The sequence below is a fragment of the Serinus canaria genome, chromosome 4 (assembly GCF_022539315.1).
Source record: "Serinus canaria isolate serCan28SL12 chromosome 4, serCan2020, whole genome shotgun sequence".
NCBI lineage: Eukaryota > Metazoa > Chordata > Aves > Passeriformes > Fringillidae > Serinus > Serinus canaria.
In genome coordinates this window covers 47,223,187-47,241,251 of record NC_066317.1, presented here as the reverse complement: position 1 = coordinate 47,241,251, position 18,065 = coordinate 47,223,187, and the positions used below count along the sequence as shown (strand labels likewise).

At 48.2% G+C, this 18,065-nt stretch overlaps 1 long non-coding RNA gene across 1 annotated transcript; it reads right to left on the bottom strand.

Moving 5' to 3' along the window:
- Window positions 1–9,108: 9,108 nt before the first annotated feature.
- LOC127059561 (uncharacterized) lies at window positions 9,109–9,922 on the bottom strand. The gene is made up of 2 exons (XR_007777508.1): window positions 9,767–9,922; window positions 9,109–9,480 (listed from the first exon to the last, which is right to left on the bottom strand). It is a non-coding gene; the product is annotated as an uncharacterized LOC127059561 (long non-coding RNA).
- Between the last annotated feature and the right edge of the window lie 8,143 nt (window positions 9,923–18,065).

Here is an 18,065-nt window from a genome sequence, read left to right as displayed (position 1 = left end):
TAACTTTTCAATGTTCTTAAATAATCCTTTGCCAGAAACATTAATGCTTATAGTAATGGAAATTGCTTCCCAAATCCACAGGGTGTTGAAAGACTTTGGAAAATAAGATATAATAAAGAATATTATAAAAGAAAATAAAGAGATGAGCTTATTTCTCTACTGAAAAGTCAGGCCTGCGAGCCAAAGTGAATTTAAATAATTGTTTTTCAATTTTAACAGACTTGCAAGAAAGACTATTGTTTCCTTTGACATAGTAAAACAATTTTGAGAACAGGCAATCATTTGAAATGACTGTGTAGGTGTCATGCTTAGCTAATCATGAAATGTCATTTTCAAAAACATTAATGTATTCCTGTTAGAATGGGAGTCAGAGTAATGCACTTTGTAAATGAGATCAGCATTCATTAAGTCTGGAGAAATACTCTTCACTGGCTGCACCATAATGCTGGTTCCTGTCTTCTAGTAATAAAAGCTGTCATGCTTCCTCCTATGAAGTGCTTGGTGGCTGAGCACTGATAAGATGAACAAACAATAAAACCCACACATAACCCCTACAAACAAACAACACTCCTGCAAAGAGAGAGCAAAGCTGTAATAGCAGATTATAGAAATTCAAATGCAACAATGGAGCTAAACTTCCAACATGGGTTCCACATTCTAAAATTGTTCTTGTATTCAGTGCTTACCCAGGTCAATGGGATAGGGGGATTTGTAGTACTCCTTGAGGAAGATCCAAGCCTGCAAGGTCACACTGGGATGGTTTTTAATCAGCTCTTAAAATGAACAAAATATATTCTGAACCTGTTGTGTAAATCTAATTAAACAGTACAGCTCTTTCTATTGCATGATGAAGCTTACTCTAAAGCAGTTAAGGAGTTACTGTCAGATTAAAAGAAAAATATCTCCCCCACAACAGATATATACAGCCCCAGACAATAGGAACACTTTTATTTTGGATTTAAGCAATTCTGCCTTTTTCCCTACTTTTATAAAGTTCTCTCCATAAGCCTAACATGCAAATTTTCACCATCATTTGAGGATTAGTGAAAGTGAAATCCTGGAACACAAAAGCTAAAACCTCTCAGACTTCACTTAGTTTACTTTCTGAAGCAGTTATTTATATGGCAATGTCGATTTTTCAGTAATTCATGCATGAACTTGTCAAAAAAACCCTATTTCCACTTTCCAGTAGTACAGTAAGTTTTTTGACATACAGATTGGCGATAGACTGAACAAATAAACTATCTGGAAAAATTTTAGAGGGTTGAAAAATAAGGAAGTTTTTCCAGACCAGTAAACTGCTTCATGTATCCTTCTCATAAACCTAAGAGCTGCCAAAGCACACATTAAAGCAAACATTTTCTTCTGTTTGTACCCTTGTACCATAAATCACAATGTCAAAGCCTGTTCTATTTAACTGCGTTTAACTTTTAGGCTGAGATAATAGAACAAATATATTTTTCTTGGAATGATAGGCACATAATATTTTCTGATGAAAAACAACAAGCAACTATGGAGTAACTAATAATAAAGATGGGGCAAAATTTATTCATCTTGTTGTCTGGAAGTGTTATTTATAATGACAGGCTTTGTGCTAATGCCCAGCACACAAAGTGTACTCACGGAGGCAAAAAAATATGACTATGTATTTAAAACTTTCCCAACGTACAACCTTCTTTGTTAACATTTTAGAATTTTGCCTATAATATCTTTTTTGATACATGAAAAGGACATTTTATTCAACATTCTGACTCCTGATTATTTTCCAGTTAGAGAAACTGGGCAAAATAACTTGATTATTGTGGAATAAAGTCAGATTTTCAATCAGCGACTCTAATAATCATGAATGAAATTCTAGAGAAACTGAGAAATGCAGTTTTAAACAGTGGTGGTTTGGGACTAATATTGCCCTTTATTATATATGCCTGCACAGCTTTTTCAAAATGAGTCCTAGTCTGTTCTCAATTCTTACTCATTCATTGCTTTAACATTTCATTGTTTATAATCATAATGGTGGATACAGAAAACAGTTCAGTGTGACTCAACTGACCTATCAGTTTTCTAACTCTAAGATTTGTCTTTTCTTCCTTTTAGCCTGGATCTTCTCCTCAGGTCCTCAATTTTAAAATAATCATACTTTCTTTTTTTTTTTTAGATATGGCATTTTATTATGGTGTTACCTATGAAAATAAAGGCAATCCCCATTTGCACAGAAGTATGACTCTCTCTTATAAAGTCCTTTCCATGTGTTAGTAAGTATGAAAAAAGGTGAGTATTCAGACCCTGAAGTAACAGGCCCTAGTTCTATTGACACAGAATTCTACTAATGTGACTGAAAATTAATATGGTTTTTGTTTGTTCATATGCTTTTTCCTTTAGGACAACGTTAGTGTCTATCTTATATTTCCTCCTTGTCAAGTGGGAACCGTAGGATTTCTGGTCAGAAATGAGATTAGAGGACTTTATCTACCTCTGCTATGCAGATTTCTTGGGAAAGCATTGTTCTTTCAATCCATTGTTTGAATATTTAATCAACTTTGGTTACTATGGCTCTGCCTGAATTGTTGGATAAATTTGGTTAAATGCTGTTTGTCATGTTTTGGGTCATACCTGAATTATTCAGTGATCTCATGGGTATACTCACCCATGCAAGACAGAGTTGGTCCAAGGGAAACAAAACTCTTCATTGACAGTCACTAGCATTTGAGAAGACTAATGGATCTCACTGTCCCACTCTGATATTTTGCTAACAAGAATTGAGTGAACAGTCAAAAATGCAATCATTGCATGTGAGCAACTCTGAGACATTGGCAGGATCAATACATATCACTGCTAGTCAGCTAGCACAGTGTCTGCCCTGCCATTTTCATTTATTCTTCATATTTTTTTTACTACAGATACAGAAATGTTGAGGATTTAATAAAGGTATATTGGAGATGTTTCAAATTCACCCTTTCACCTTTTCTTTCTAAATTTTTATTTTGTTTCTGGTAAATTAACTTGGGTATCTATGCAGGGCTATTTTTCTGTATACTGTATATTCTTCTGAACCAACAGTATTCAAGGGAAGTCTCTCTTAATTTTAACACCTATTTGTACCTGTTAGCCTAAAAATCTTCTATTGTCTACCATTTATGTTTGTTCTCTTGTTTCCTTTTCAAAGATGCTTGTACTTCCTGAGAGAGATGCACCTAGGGTAAGAAGCCATGCTGCTATTTATTTTCACCCCCTGCTCACATTTCTGTAAGAAGCTGGCACTAACAGGGTATGTGTTGAGTCATTTGCCTCAGTATTGGAGGATGTAGAGAGTGGACTTGTTCCTGTCTCTTGAAGGAGAATACTTGCACTTGAGTGCAAGTCCTCTCATCAATCCCAGTGGTGAGCTGAGAAAATTAGAATGGATAAGTATAGTTATCACTGGTGCTATTCTACACAATCATTAATGAAGAGATACACTGAAGGCTGCTAAATTTAAACCCATCCTGAAAACATTCCTGAAAGAATCTTGTCCAACAGGTCCCTTACTTTTTAGATAAAGAATATAAATAATTGCAGCAAACATGTATGGGTTTCTAGGTATTTGTAATGAGACTAAAAACAGAGAGGTAAGAAACACCCTCTCTGCTACATTTGCATGACTTCTACCAAAGAACTCATAGTAAACCAGTTTCCAAAAGGATAAATGCAACACACAAATTTCAACACTAATTTTCTCTTGCTGTGCTATAAAGTCTTTGAAAATTTGCAAATGGTCCCATCTGATTTATCATTTTATTTTATATAAATTAAAAGATGTTCCTTTCAATTAAATAATAATAATAATAAAAGCATTATTATCCTGTTTCCAATAATGCAATACACAAACCTAAACTTTGCCAGCAAAATTTTGCAGCAGAGACTTTTTCTTATGGAGAAATATAATGCCCCTAACAAACAAGAAAAATGCATGTGCAAGCTGAATCTACATAAATTTTACATTAAAATAAGTCCTTGTGAAAATGTTGTTATGCTAATTGCCTGACTCAGTATGATATCATGTCAAAATGTAATCATCCAAATTCATCTCTAGATCCAAATGTGTCACCAGCTGCATATATCAACAGTTGAGTTACATGAGCCATTCATTTGGCCCAGTATGTAATTTATCTAGTTATTTATGTGATCTATATAAACTAATTTCTTCCTGGGTCAGGACACCGCTGCAAAGCTGATTAATGCTTTTGTCATTTCATGTATTGATTATTGTAATTCACTACTTATTGGTTCTCTCATTGCATGTTGCACAGGTTTCAGCTTATGTAAAATGCTGCTGTACATATTGCAGTCAAATTATGAAAGTTTAATAGCATCACTCTGGTTTTAATGAAACCTTGCTGCCTCACTGCTCATCCCTGGAATAAGTACAGTGTCCACAACTGTCAGTGCAATGTGTAATCTCTGAACATTTGCTGATGTTGTGGGGAATGACCTTCCTCTTTTGTCACATATTAGTTTCTTGCTTGATAACTCATGGGGAGCTTGCTGACAGCACTCAGCCATTAGACAAAACCATGGCTACTTTCCTTCTGAAACCCTAATGCCTGAGTTGGAGGGGACCCACAGTGGTCATCGTGTCCAACTCTGAAGTGAACAGCCCATGGTGGGGATCAAACCCAACACCTCGGTGTTGATAGCACCCTGCTTTGACCAAGAGCTCATCTCAGGGTCACTCAACTGTTCTAGTGTGCTTTTATACTTTGTAATACCTTGAAGTAGTTTGGTTTTTGTATCCCTGTATTTTTCCCAAATAGTTTATCCCACAATGTACCCCCTTCCCTTTACCTATGTAATCCCTCTCCCTTGATGAGATCATCCCCAAACCCCCACCCTGGCTCTCTGTCAATCACTCAGCATCCCATCCCCTCCAGCTAGAAGCTTCGGTCCAAGATGTTGAGTGATTAGCTAGAGGCTATGGGTCAGCCACCCGAGACTTGCCCTATACTCTGTCCTAAATATCTATCCCCCAGTAACGATCCTTTAGGGTCATTTATTGGTTAGTAAAATGTTATCTACTTCTGGTTTCCACCTCCCTTTAAATGTAACCTTGGCACATCTCCCAGGCCGCAGCAAGAGGCCCCCTGAGGTGCAGGAGCTCCCCAGAGGTCCTGAATAAAACCTTGGACTAACCCCTGCTAAGAGTCGGCCCTTTCTTCCACCGATGTCTCTGGTGTCTCCTCTGCTTCAAAGGTGACTAGCCTAGCTGCCCTCAGCACCCTTGGGGCATGAGAAAGGGTCTCCCTGCAGTCGGATGTGTTGGGGTCGCTCCCCTGGTGTCTGCCGACTCGGGCCTGGCCAGGGTTCCTGAGAAGGCTCCCAGAGGGACAGAGACAGTCATGGCGACCAATGGGGGCTCTGAGTCAACCCCCAGAGCTCCCGGACAGGGGCTCGGACATTCTTTCAGACTGTTTATGAAAGCCCGTGGCCGACCAGTTACCTCAGTAAGAACACACTCAGTTTTAATGAGTTGCTCTTCTGTGGACGAGACTGGTAGCTCTTGAAGAACCCTCAAGAGTTGGTTATCAGGTGGAAGACATCATCCCAGGAACTCCTCCTTTTTTGTTCTACAGCTGGATTGGTAAATTTACCTTTACTTGTTTTTCTCCCCTCTTCAGAAGGGGGGTTGTTTCCCTGCCTTTGATTTTAGGCTCACCTCAGAGAGCCGAGTTTTTTTCTCTATTTTTGGCAGGCTTCCAGCTGCAGGCATTTTGTTTCTTTTCTCTACCCTCACCCCCCTCCCCCTCCCCCTGGGGTTAGTGAAAGCTGAGATACAACTCTTTAAATCACAGCTATAATGGGTGTCAAGCTTTCTGTATCTCACAAAGGTGTCTATTAACATCTTTTAGATTTTCTTTAACATCTTTTAGATTTTCTTAAGAGTGAAGAAATACGATTTTCAAAAAAATGTGCTAAACTATTTGTTAGAAGGCTGTTCCTTCATTTCCCCATTGTATCAACTGAAAATATTCATGTCTTAGCATTCTGGGACAAAATTGGCAATGAGTTATTGAGAGCAGGGAAGTCAGGTGATACATCTCTGTCAAAGTTTGCTTTTCTAGCTATGCAGATAAGAAATGCTGTAAAATCTAAATCAAAGATGCAGGAACAGCCATCCGGAGGCAATTTGAACACCTCTGCTTCCCAAAAACCCAATTTACCTCCCTCCAAGTTAGGTTTTCCCTCTCCTAGCCCTCTTCCCTCACCCTCAGTCCCAAGACAGGACTTTCTGAGGAAAGCTTCACTTCCCTAGCTTCCCTCAGAAGCTCCCAGTCTCCCTTCCAGAGAGTTCTGGCCAAAATCCCCAGGATTTTACCCCTTCCCCTATTCCTCTGGTTTGCAATACCCTGTCTTGAAATCCTTGTGTTCATTTTGATACCCCCGATTCACCTCAAGCGATTCCCCCAAGCCATGATGGTGAATACCACATGGTCGTTCCTATTCCTTCTTCTTAAAATCCTTTTCACTCTTCTAACAACCCATGCCGGTCCGGAAACCCCGGCCCTGACACCCTCCCTCCCAGCACTCTTCCCCCTCCTCCTAATCTGCCTCTGCCCCCTCCCTCCACCCCTCCCACAGCCCGCCCTCCAGCTCCCAGCTCAGAGAAACCGGAGATGCTGAGCCTGGGAACCGGAACCCAGAAACAACTGTGGTCAAACTAGGCTTTCTGCTAATGTGTTAACACCAGCTGACATTAAACACCTTTTTTCCTGCCTGTTATCCCCAACTGAATACCTCTTGAGGGATGCAGTATGGAAAAAAGGAGTAAGAGCAAGCTTGCCAGCCCTTTGGGCTGATGTAGCCTCCGCCCAGGATGCTTTTGGTACAATGATATCACTAGACCATCTCTGTGGGCAAGGGGAGTGGGAGGTAGGAGCAAGTCAGGCAGAGGGCATTCCCAGAAAGGCTCTCAAAGAAAGTGCTGAGGCAGCTGGGAAAGCTTTCTTTGAGTTGCGCCCTGATGTTCCACTTGAAAGCTATTTGAAAATAATACAATCTTCAACTGAGTCCTTTTTGAGTTTTGTGGAAATGTTGAGAAAAGCTGTGGAATTGCAAGTTCAGAATGAAAGAACCAGGATAGAAATCCTCACTGAGGTTGCTAAACAAAATGCCAATGAGAAGCGTAAAGCTGCCATCCTGAGCCTGCCCCTCGATACAACAACACTACAAGCAATGTTAGAAGTCTGTGAAAAGAAAGTTACCATCACCCCTGCTGACCAAGATGAGAGACTGAAACCACAGAGAAAGATTGCAGCTGTAGACATCCCTGATCCACCATTCACCAGCCAGCTTCACAAGAGAGAACCTCACACTCTAATCGACCCTGCCACCTTTGTGGGAAGTTACGGCATTGGATGCCCGACTGCCCTCTCAAAAAACAGTTTTTAGATTTTAATTACAATAAGCTTAAAGATCAGAATTCTCCAAAAGATAACTTTCCAAAGAGTGCTGAATAACGAGCGCTCTTTTTCCCAGTGCTATGACAAAAATAGGGTGGATCCAATTCTAGCAGAGGATAGGGAAAAAATACCTAGTTTAGAAGACTAGCCTGTGCCAAGTCAGACACTGGTATTGAACAAGACAGAACATTCATTTAACTGTGACAATCCCAGACCAATTCTAACTACCAATTCTTCCCATGACCCTTACAGATTGGCACTGACACAGCATCTCAATCTCAAGGACACTAACTGGCTTTCATAACTGTTAACCCTGAACAGCCAGGTACTTAGACACAGCTTTGCCAGGATCGTCACAGTAAGTATGTCATCCCCAAGGTAATTACCATTCCTCCGGGTCTCATATCATCAGACCCAAAGCAGTTTGTCATTTGGCTCCACTGTACTCACCCACCCGTGTTCCTACCCAAAGGCCAAATAATAGCACAAGTCATAATGATCGAGGGCAATTTCTGATGATCAACAATTAAAAGAAAATATGATGGCCTCAGGTTCAGCTACTAATTCTTAAATTATATCTGAACCGAATGCAACTTCATTACTTTAAGTTAAAGTAAATTTCCTACCCAAATTTTAGTGTGATTGTCAATCGTGAAGATTAAAACATTTTTTTTTTTTTTGTCCAGAGACTTATTTTTAGATGGCTAAACAACATTGTGACTAATGACCAGAAGCTGGTTGGTACAAATGTGTGAGAAGTAGCCCAGGAGATGATTTCCTGCAGTTAACATGGGACCAGTTTTGTAGCAAGTGTTTGCAATGACTTTTATGGGACAGGCATCAACTGCCTAACTCATGCTGTGCAAAAAGAGGGTGTTGATGTGGATTTAAAACAAGCCCTGATATCAAGCAGGCTCCCCTGAGGGAAAGTTTGAAAACATATACTCAACTATAAAACAGGGTTTTACTTAAGGAAGAAAAGTGCTTAGATCATGCACACAGCTGATAGAAACTGGAGCTGAATTTTACTTGAACATTCACCTCTTACATTTTGTTGACCTGCTTCTATTGTCATAGTCAATATACATTTCAAAGACATTATTTGGTTGGGTTGCTGACTGGGCCTGAAGAAGGGGCTGCCCGATTCCTGGCCTGTGGGGAGAGCAGAGCCGCCGGAACCGCGTCCAGCGTGCAGGCACTGCCGGACAGCGCTGCGGCCGTTGGGACGGTCACGCCTCTGAGTCTCAGCCATTCCCTGCTGCTTCTGCTGCTTCATTTGCTTTTAGGCACACCCAAAGCTTACTGCCAGGCCACGATGGGGTCTGGTTCTGCCCTCTTCCTGTCCCTGTGTAGGGATGGAGAATTGCTGTGCTTTCAGAAAGATCTTTGTGGAGCCTTCCGGCATTGCAAGCTCCTTTGCCCTCGGTGGATTCTTGCCATGGAATCCCTCACGGCTGGGTTCAGAGCATATTCAGGTTGGCTCTTCTAAAACCCAGGGACCTTTAACTCCACGCTGCTGTGCAACTGGAGCAGCAGGACAGGGACCTTTGCAGCCTGAGCTGCCCTTGTTCCTCTCTGGCCCTGCACAGAACACAGCTGGGAGGAGAATGGCAGCAGGGCCCTGCGTGTCCCCGGGCTCAGGTTTTGCACCGCTTCAGCTCCACAGAGACACGGCTCAAGTGAAAAACCCAAACTGTTTATTAAGAGAAAGCGAAGCAAAGGGGTGAGCAGGGAGACAAAAAAAGGGAGTGGGCAGGGCCTGAGAGCTGGAGGGAGGGAGCTGTCAACAGGGAGACAGATGGCAGGAGCTCCTGGAGCTTCCCACAAGCTCAGCTCTGAGCAGCAAGAGCTGTGCCTGGAGCTCCAGCTGATCCATCCTGCTCTGCAGGTTCTCCCACCTTCAGTGGGAGCTGGAAATCGCCAATGGACGCCGATGGTACATCTGATCCAGCAGAGGAACGAAGTCCTGCACATCTTCTCTTGAAAGCCAGCTGAATCAGGACGCTGATGCAGGATGGGCTCTCATTTTCCCTGAGGGCTTGGAGAGCTGGAAGAGAGAGGAGCAGAGCCAGGGTCAGAGGCCAGATTGAGGGAATCCGAGGAGAGCCTCCTGCCAGGGCCATCCCAGCCGGCTCTTGCCATGGCTTCGGCCGGAAGGTGCTGCCCACAGATCCCCCACGTTTCCCTGACAGCTCTCCGGGCTCTCCCACCGCCACCCCTCGTCCACACGGGAAGCAGAGCCCTCCGCAGCCCGGGCACGGATTGTAGCTCCGGGGCCAGGATTTGCAGTTGCCCCCGGCGGCCCCCGCCGCCACGCGGCTGCCCTGACTCACCCTCGCTGAGGACCTGGAGCTCCTCCTTCTGCCCCTTCACGAGCACTCCGGCCAGCCCTGGGAAGACAGAGCCTCTGGCAGCCCCAGGCGGCACAGCTGCGCGCCACGGGCGCTGCCAGCCCTGCGGCCGCACGCCCTCCTACCCGGGCAGAGCTCCTGCCGAGCCCCTGCCTCACGCTGCGGCAGGGCAGGCTGCGGCAGGGCAGGCCTCAGGAGGACGGCCGGGGCTGCAGCGGCCCGGGCTCGGCTCCCGCTGCCAGGGCAGCAGCCGGGCCGGGGGCAGGGAGGGGCGCCGGGCTCACCGATGATCCTGACGGCCGCCCCTCGCACGGGCCTCTGTGGGCTCCGCAGGCGCGGCAGGGCCCAGCGCAGGTGCTCGGCCGCTCGGCTCTCGTCCTGCAGCAGCTGCGGGGAGCGCCGGGAGGGAAGGCTCAGCGCGGGCTCTGCACCTCGGCCGACCCAGCTGGCCCACAAGGCCCGGGCCAGGGAGCAGCGTGCGGGCCCTGGTGCGGCACTGGGCAGGTGCACAGCTGCCAGCCTCCCGCTATCAACACCGGGGCAGGGGACATCTCCAGCCTACAGCTGGTGCTCCTGGGCTGTCCTTACCAGGCGCTCGGCGAACTTCATCTGCTGCCCCTTCAGCAGCAGCTGCTCGAGATCCCTCATCCTCAGGAAGCGTGCCGCATGAAGCAGGGCTTTGCGAGAGGACTGGAGAGTAGCAGAGAGCCGCAGGTGGCACCAGAGCCCGGGGCACCGCAGCCGGGTCCCTGTGCCCAAGCCAGGACGGGAGGACTGGAGCCCGCGAGGCACTAGGGCCGGAGGCGGCCGATCCCCCTGCCAGGGATGCGGCAGCCTCACACAAAACCTCACCTTGGCCACGTGCAGGTTCTCGTCATGCCAGCGCAAGAAGAGAGGGAGCAGACCCTGGCTCACAATTGTCGTGAGAGGATTTTCCCCCTCTTCCACTACCAGCTCCATCACCTTGCAGAAGAGCTGAATGGAGAGCAGCCGCACCTGGCTGTTGTCCTGCAAGGATAGGAAAAGTCCTAAGCACCAACTACTCCAGGCCCACTGGGGCAAAGGCCCAACACTGCACAGGGCACAAGTTTCCAGGCAGCGTCCAGTTCTCTTGGCTAGGGGCACAGCGCCTTACATTCTCAAAGAGTGGCAGGAGGGACTCAGCCAGCTTCAGGAAGGTGTTGCTGAGTGGCTCGAGGTCTTTGTCCTGGAGCACATCCGTGAGCCCACAGAGGGTCATCCAGACCATCTCTGCATCTGCATCAGCCAGCTGTTCCACCAGGCCTTGATAGAGGCCGTGTATTCCTCCAGCCTGTGTGCAAGACCAGGCTGTGCTGTGAAGCCGTGACCGGCCGCAGCACCAACGGCTGCTTGGGGCACTCGGGCAGCTGAAGCAGGAGGCAGGAGAGCTGGGAGCAGCTGCCTCTGCTGCCAAAGCCCAGCCAAGCCCAAAGGTGTGCGCTCCCCAGCCCCACGCTGCCAGCGCGGCTTCAGCCACTGCCTCCTTCTCACCAGCGAGGGCTCCTTGCGGAGCAGCGCGAGGCCTCTGAGCACCAGGCGCAGCCTGTCCCTGCACTCGCTCGGCAGGTGCCTGGATAGCACCAACAGGGCGCTGGGACCATGTATGCTCAAGTCCAGGCACTCCAGGAGCTGAAAGGCACAGGAGGGCAGGGTCAGGGGAACCGGCCGCACAGAGCCCGGAGCTGCACAGGGCCGGGCCCAGGCAGCAGCAGCGGGCACGGGCAGCGTCCCAGGGGGCTGCAGCTACGAGAGGTCAGAGAGCTGGGAGGCAGCTCAGCCAGGCAGCGCTGGCCATCAGGCTCACCTCCACAAAGAAGGCCAGGGCAGGCAGATGCCAGCGTGGCTGCTTCTCAATGAGCAGGCTGAGCAGGTGCGAGGCCATGTAGGGACACAAGGGGGTCAAGCTATGGCACATCTCCCTGGCAGGGAAAAAAGGCACCAAGGCCCTGAGCCGGGCAGGCAAACCTCTCCCAGGAGTGGCCCGCAGATGTCTGATCTTTCCCCAGCACTCTGCAAGGGCACATGGGCCCCTTGTGAGGCAGCTGCTCCTGGGCATCCTCCTCTCCCAGCCTCTTCCAGTCTGCTCGGCTCTCCCTCGGTGACAAGGCCCTCTCGCTTACAAGCCTGGGGACCGTGTGGGGCACTGCGGGAGCGGGGCACAAATGCTGGCAGTGGTGGCAGGGAGTAGGGGATCTCACCTGGCCAGCAGACCCACTGCATAGTGCTGCGTGTCGGCACAGAGCAGCTTCTCCCAGACCCGCTTGTGCTCCAGAGCCACCAGCTTCTTGTCAAAGCCCAGTCTGGAGAGCAGAGCCTTCATGGTCTCCACTGCAAACCTGTGTGCCAAGCAAAGGCCGGGTCACGCTGATAGCGCTGGCCCTGGCCACAAGGGCGTGGGAAGGACAGGGCGACTGGCACCTGTTGGGCTTGCTGGGAAGGCTGTGTTTCTTCCGGCACGCTCTCCAGAAGCTCTGGGTCTCAACGTCCTCTGGTGTCTGCTCTGTGGTGGTAACAATTTGCAGGAGCAGAGCCACAAACAGTTGGGGAGAATGGAGCAGAATAGCATAGTGCCACTCAGACATGGGGGCGATCCTCCACAGTGCCAGAGTTGCCTGCAAGAGACAAAGCACACTGAGACAGCGTTCAGTGCCAGGGTGTCCATGAGGCAGGGCCCGAGGGGAGACGCAGGGGGAGCACCCAGCCTGCTGCCCCTAGGCCAGCTTTCAGCCCAGGCAGAGAGCTGCGAGGTGGGGAGAGGATGGAGAGCTGCTGGAGAGGTGACCTGGAGGGCAAGCATAGGCCAGCTCCAGAAACTCACAGCCAGGGCAAAGACAGCCTTGTTGTCCCCGCTGCAGGAGAACCCGCTGTAGGCTGGCTGCTGCTCTATGGCGGAGAGAAGTGCTGGAAGCACCTCCGCCGCGGCTACTTCTGAGGTGCCGATGGCTCTCCACATCAGCGCGGCAGCTCTGTGGGAGCAGAGCTGTGTGTCAGTACCGTGCTCGTGCAGCTGCGTGAGGCCGGGAGGGAGCATGGCAGCAGGCTCAGGAAACAGAGGGGCCTGAAGGTCCGGGTGCTCTCCGCCTGTCTGGCAGAACCCACTGGACAGGCTGTACAGGGCGAGGGGCCCTATGGGCCCGTGAACACCGAGCTCTCTTGAGGCAGTAGTTCCCCGTACCCGTCACACGTTGGGGCACAGCGCAGGAGGCTCATCACCACGTGGGCAGGGTGTGCTTCGGTCAGGCTGAGGATGTCCATTTGCAGCTCGGCATCCACGGTGATATGGGTAGTGAGTCTCTGAAGGATGTCACTCACTGCGGCTAGCACCTGGAGGAAGCAGCACGTGGGGAAGACTTGGAGTGCTGTCCAAGGGAGCAACTTCCCCAGCTTCCCCCAAGAAGTCCTTGCCTTCCCTGCCCACTGTGATGGGGCAGAGGGGGCCCAGCATACATGGCTTGAGGGAAGGCCTGATCCTGGGAGGCCTTCAGCCCTGGCCCCAGGCTGCTTACGTGCTGTGGAGAAGAAACACCCGTCTGGAAAAACTCCAGAGTGGGCCCAGGACTCACATTCAGCATGGGCATGGCTTCAGTCTCTGGGATGCCCTGGAGATGGGTGTAAGGTGTGGCCACGCCCTCCGCCAGGGCCATGTCAGCCTCAACCCAGCCCTCGGCCGTTTCCAACTCCGAGACTGTTGTGAACTCTGAGGATGCTTTGCTGGCAGCATCCTCTGCCCGCAGCTCGCTGGGCCTGGAGTCGGGCTCGGCCGTGCCCTCGGTGGTGTGGCCGCTGGTCTTTCTGCGCCGAAGGCGCAGGAACCTCCTCAGTGTCTGCAGCAGAAGGAAGAGCGGGAAGAGATGGATGTTACATGGTCTGCTCCAAGTGCGGAGCCAGGCTGAGCAGAGCCTCAGGCCCTGCCCAGGTGGGGATGGCTGCAGGTACCTGCGCTGCTCTGTGGAAGTGGCCACGGGGGGGGTCCTGCTCTTGAGCCTGCTCCTTGGCTGCATCTGGCAAAGAGTGAGCACAAGCAGAGCTGAGGGGCAGTGGGAGAGGGCGGAGAACACAGCCCACCTGTGTCCTCCCCCGGCAGGGACAGCCCCCCTGGTGCCCAGGGGACAGAGCACAGCCATCAGGGGGGCAGGCCCAGCCCCTGTCCCATCCCGTCCGTGGGCATGTCCACAGGGATGGGATGGGATGGGATGGGATGGGTTTGAGCCAGGCCAGCTGCAGGCACCGGCCCTACGGCCCGGCTTCGCCACTCACCATCCTGCAGCGGCTGCAACTGCTCCGGCTCTGCAGGCTGCTGCACTGCAGCAGCTGCAGGGCCATTCCTGTTCTTGCCCCGAAGCCCCTTGAGCAGGCTGAGCACTCTGCCTGCCATCCCGCTGTCTGACCTCGAGGGCACCTTTGAGACAGATGCCTCAGCAAAGGTCAGAGTCAGCGAGTGCTGCAGTTGTGCCTTGCAGGCACCTGCAACAGAGGGGCCACAGGAAGGCTCCAGGACAGCAAGTCCTAAATTCGGTTCTTGAGGGCTCCTGCCACAACGACGGGAGACTCCTCACGAACGATGGAGGTCACCAAGTCCCACAGCCTGGCCACGAGGGCACCGGCTGCAGGACTGGGATATTCCTCAGAAAAGCTCTGGGTCCCTGAATCCCGAGGTCTGGCCGTGAGGCCAGCCGCAGGAGGAATGCCTTGGAAAAGCTCCGGGTCAGCAACGAACAAGCCGGCTGTGCGGGGACGCCTCACAGCACCGCTCTGTCACGTCCTGTCCCTTCGCGTGCACCGAGCACTCTGGCATGGCCACGGCGCTGCCAGCACCTATGTCAGAGCGTGTCACAAAGGGCTTCTCAGACACGCTGTCCCTTTCGGTGACACAGTGTAACTTCTGCACTGTGTCACAAAGGGACACGCTGCCACGTGCCCGGGGCCACCCTCTCCCCACCCAAGGTGCCCCCAGTTGGAAGGAATCCGTTTTCCCGAGTGTCCAACATAGCCCCGGACACACCAAGACCCACCAAGTGCTCAGGGAAGGGCTCTCCGCGGTGCCGGGTCCGCACAGCCCAGCTGGGTGCCGGCCCTGGAGCAGAGCAGCTTCCAGCAAGCAAGAGGCAAACCCATCTTACCAAGAGTTAAAACACACCACATAGGGAAGATGGCATTAATGTCTAGCACATGTTCAGGAATCTCAAATACAGTCTTAACAATCAAAAGACCATAAAGAACATACTTTGATTTTGCAGAAAATTAGAAGCACTCTTAGAAGTGATGATCTGAATCATTGAAAATCTTAGAAGTAGAAGCTATATGGCTGTAACGTGGCTGTGCTCAGATAATTCAGTTAGATATAAATTTAGATTTACAAACTAACATATGCTATTTGCTTAAACAGTGTGTGCGAAAATAGCATCTGAAAAATCTGTCTGTACTGTAGCTGAAAGCCAACAACAAGTAATACTTAACTGATCCCAACTATGCTCTTAATTGTTCTTACTCACTTTTGCAGCATTTTTCCTGAATTTCAGTGCAATAAGAGGCTTCTCCCAAGAAAATATATCCAGTAGTAAAAATGAACCAAGACGTATTGTGCAGCTTTTGATCTAAAGGTGAACTGTCAAAAGAGCAAGTCCGTGTTGAAGGTTTTGCCTGTCCATACTAGAAACACTACTGTTTGAAAATTCAGTAATAACTGGATAAAATTTCATGTTTATAAAAGTAAAATTCTGGGCCATTTTATAAGCACATTGTGCAGTGTGATTTATTAGGTGCAAAGTGTGAAATTCATTACTCAAAACCAGAAGTACCAAAATGCTGAAGAGGAAGATAAATAGCAGTTAGTAAGAGGTTGTGCCAGTCACAGCGACTACCACAAAAGATCCATGATCATTTCAAAGGCCAAATCTTTATACACAGCCAAATGAGTGTATTCCACAGGTGGATATACTCCACATGGATACATTGCTGTATCGCAATAACCATAAATATCAGTTAGATTGCCTTGGCTGAAAGAATGATGCCTTGTATTAGAAAGCCATTAACCAAAGTGTCACAGATTTGCATACTTTGCTCTCTCCAGGTACCCTACTCCTACACCCAGGTAATTAAGCCCTGTGGTTTTAACCTCAGTCTATAGATCCTTGCAAGTCACTGCACAGTTTTGAAAAGAGTCAAGAAAACCAAGCTCCGGTGCAGGAAATCTTCTCAGAAGCCAACAAGCACACAGATCTCAAGAAAAGCAAGTAGAAAAATCATGTGCAAGATCTAGCCATACAAGTGCTGGCTCTAGGGCATAAAGGACACAGCTAAATGGAGGTGACTAATGTGTGAAAGGTGTGATACTCTGGAAGGCTGCAAAGAAATGGTTTCTTTAATCTCTGGAGGCAAGTAGCCATGGAAAGAGGAATCAGAAGTAAATGTAATTCAGGCTCTACTACTTCTTAAGCAGAATTTCACTTTTTTCCTGGGAAGCAGAATTTCACTGGTTTTTCCTGGGAAGTTTTGAGATGGAGGGAAAGTGCAGGCACAGATACTTCACCACAGTCAGTATTAGGGTGACATCAGCACAAATACAGTTGAATTAAGCAGGAGATGGAGTCTCCAATTTTAATATTGGAGATGTACTTAAAAGCCTTGTTATAGAGCACATTAAATTAATGCACTGCATATCACAGCTGTTTTGTTTAGACCCTAGAAGTATCATGGAAAAGGGTCATGAGTTTGGAGACTCATTACTTCTTATTTACAAGCAAAAATGTTGAGAGCCTCTACCAGCAGCAGCAGTGTTGACTCAAGGTTCTCCCAGCAAACCAAGGGTATATGAGTGTAAATGGGGTGTGACAGTGCAGCTCATAGCTGTTCAGCAGAACAAAAAGCCTCAGTAGCCAACTCAGCTGCTTCTTGGTGGAAACACAGCCGCTAAAACAGGCCATGCTTTGAGTCTATGACTAGCAGTCACTACAGTGGGCACTGTTCATATTTGTCCTGGAAATTCTGACTGTTTCATGTTCCTCTCTCTATAATAGCTCCTTCACTCAAAAGAACTAATATTTTGGGATTTTAGGAGCCCTGTAAGTAGCCAAATAGTTGCTGTCTTTCCATTCTCAAAATTCAAAATAACCTCAAAAGCCAGACTTCCTTCTGTTCTCTCTCTCAATGTCCTATACTACTGCAGTTCCACCTTCTCTCTGGAGGATCCAGCTTGACATATTTTAAGTGTAATGGACTATAAGAGGACTGAAAAAAACATGCTATTTTGCCCTTTAAATGACTTTTAACAGCCCTTTTATCTCTTAGAACCTCACTTCTGTCTGCAAAATGGGGGTAAGGGGTTAATTTTCATCTCAGAAAGAGATAATGGTGGGATCTAGCAATGAGACAATTTTGTATAAAATTAAGTAAGCATTCTGGTATGGTTCCTAGAAGCTGTCAGTAGCTTTTCATTATTATATTTTCTCTCTGAAGCACAGTTAAGAGTTTTTGTTGCCATTAGTTACACTTTAAATACAGGGTCTGGGCCAAATTAATGGTCTTAGTAACCCCACAGATCAGTCAGTGTGAACCTGCTGAAGTTATTAATGATGTTACACCAGAGCTCAAATGATGGAGGGAAAACGAGATTCATGCCCTTAATGTTAAAGGTGACCTCCTCTATGCATACACACTATGAAAGTCTACAGCCCACAGGCAATTTGATTTTCTGCCTGAAAATTACTGTAGAGACTTCAGTAGCTGAGGCAACATCGTCTGCTTTTTCTTTTAAAAATCTGATTAGTATGAAGGGCAGAGTGAAGATATTAAAAATCAGATCAGGACTGAGCTAAGAATCTGGTATTAAGAGTGCTTTAGCTTTAGAAATAAGGCGCAGTTCAGAGGCACGAGGGCAGTTTCTGCAAGTTGGTGGTTTCTGATGGCATGGAATCTGCCGCCTTCATTTTCCATCTCATTAACCTGAGGTTCCCTGGAGGGAGAGAGCGTCTCTGGTGCTCAGGCAGTGTCAGGCACAGCTAGATCTGTCATTTGTTTTCCTTCTGAGAAAGCATAAAATTGCTTCCACCTGACTGGTATCTTACTCGTGCACTACCCATGGCATGTCCCATGCCTGTGCTGCAGTCCTTGCACCAGGGTGTGTGGTTGGACAGCTGTAGAAGGATCTTCCCCTTTGCAGATCCACATGAAAGAAAGAGAGCCTGGCAGATGGCAAAATAAGGTAGAAGCAACTCTTTGTGGCCCAGTAACCAAAACAGAATAAATGAAGAGGAGACAAAAC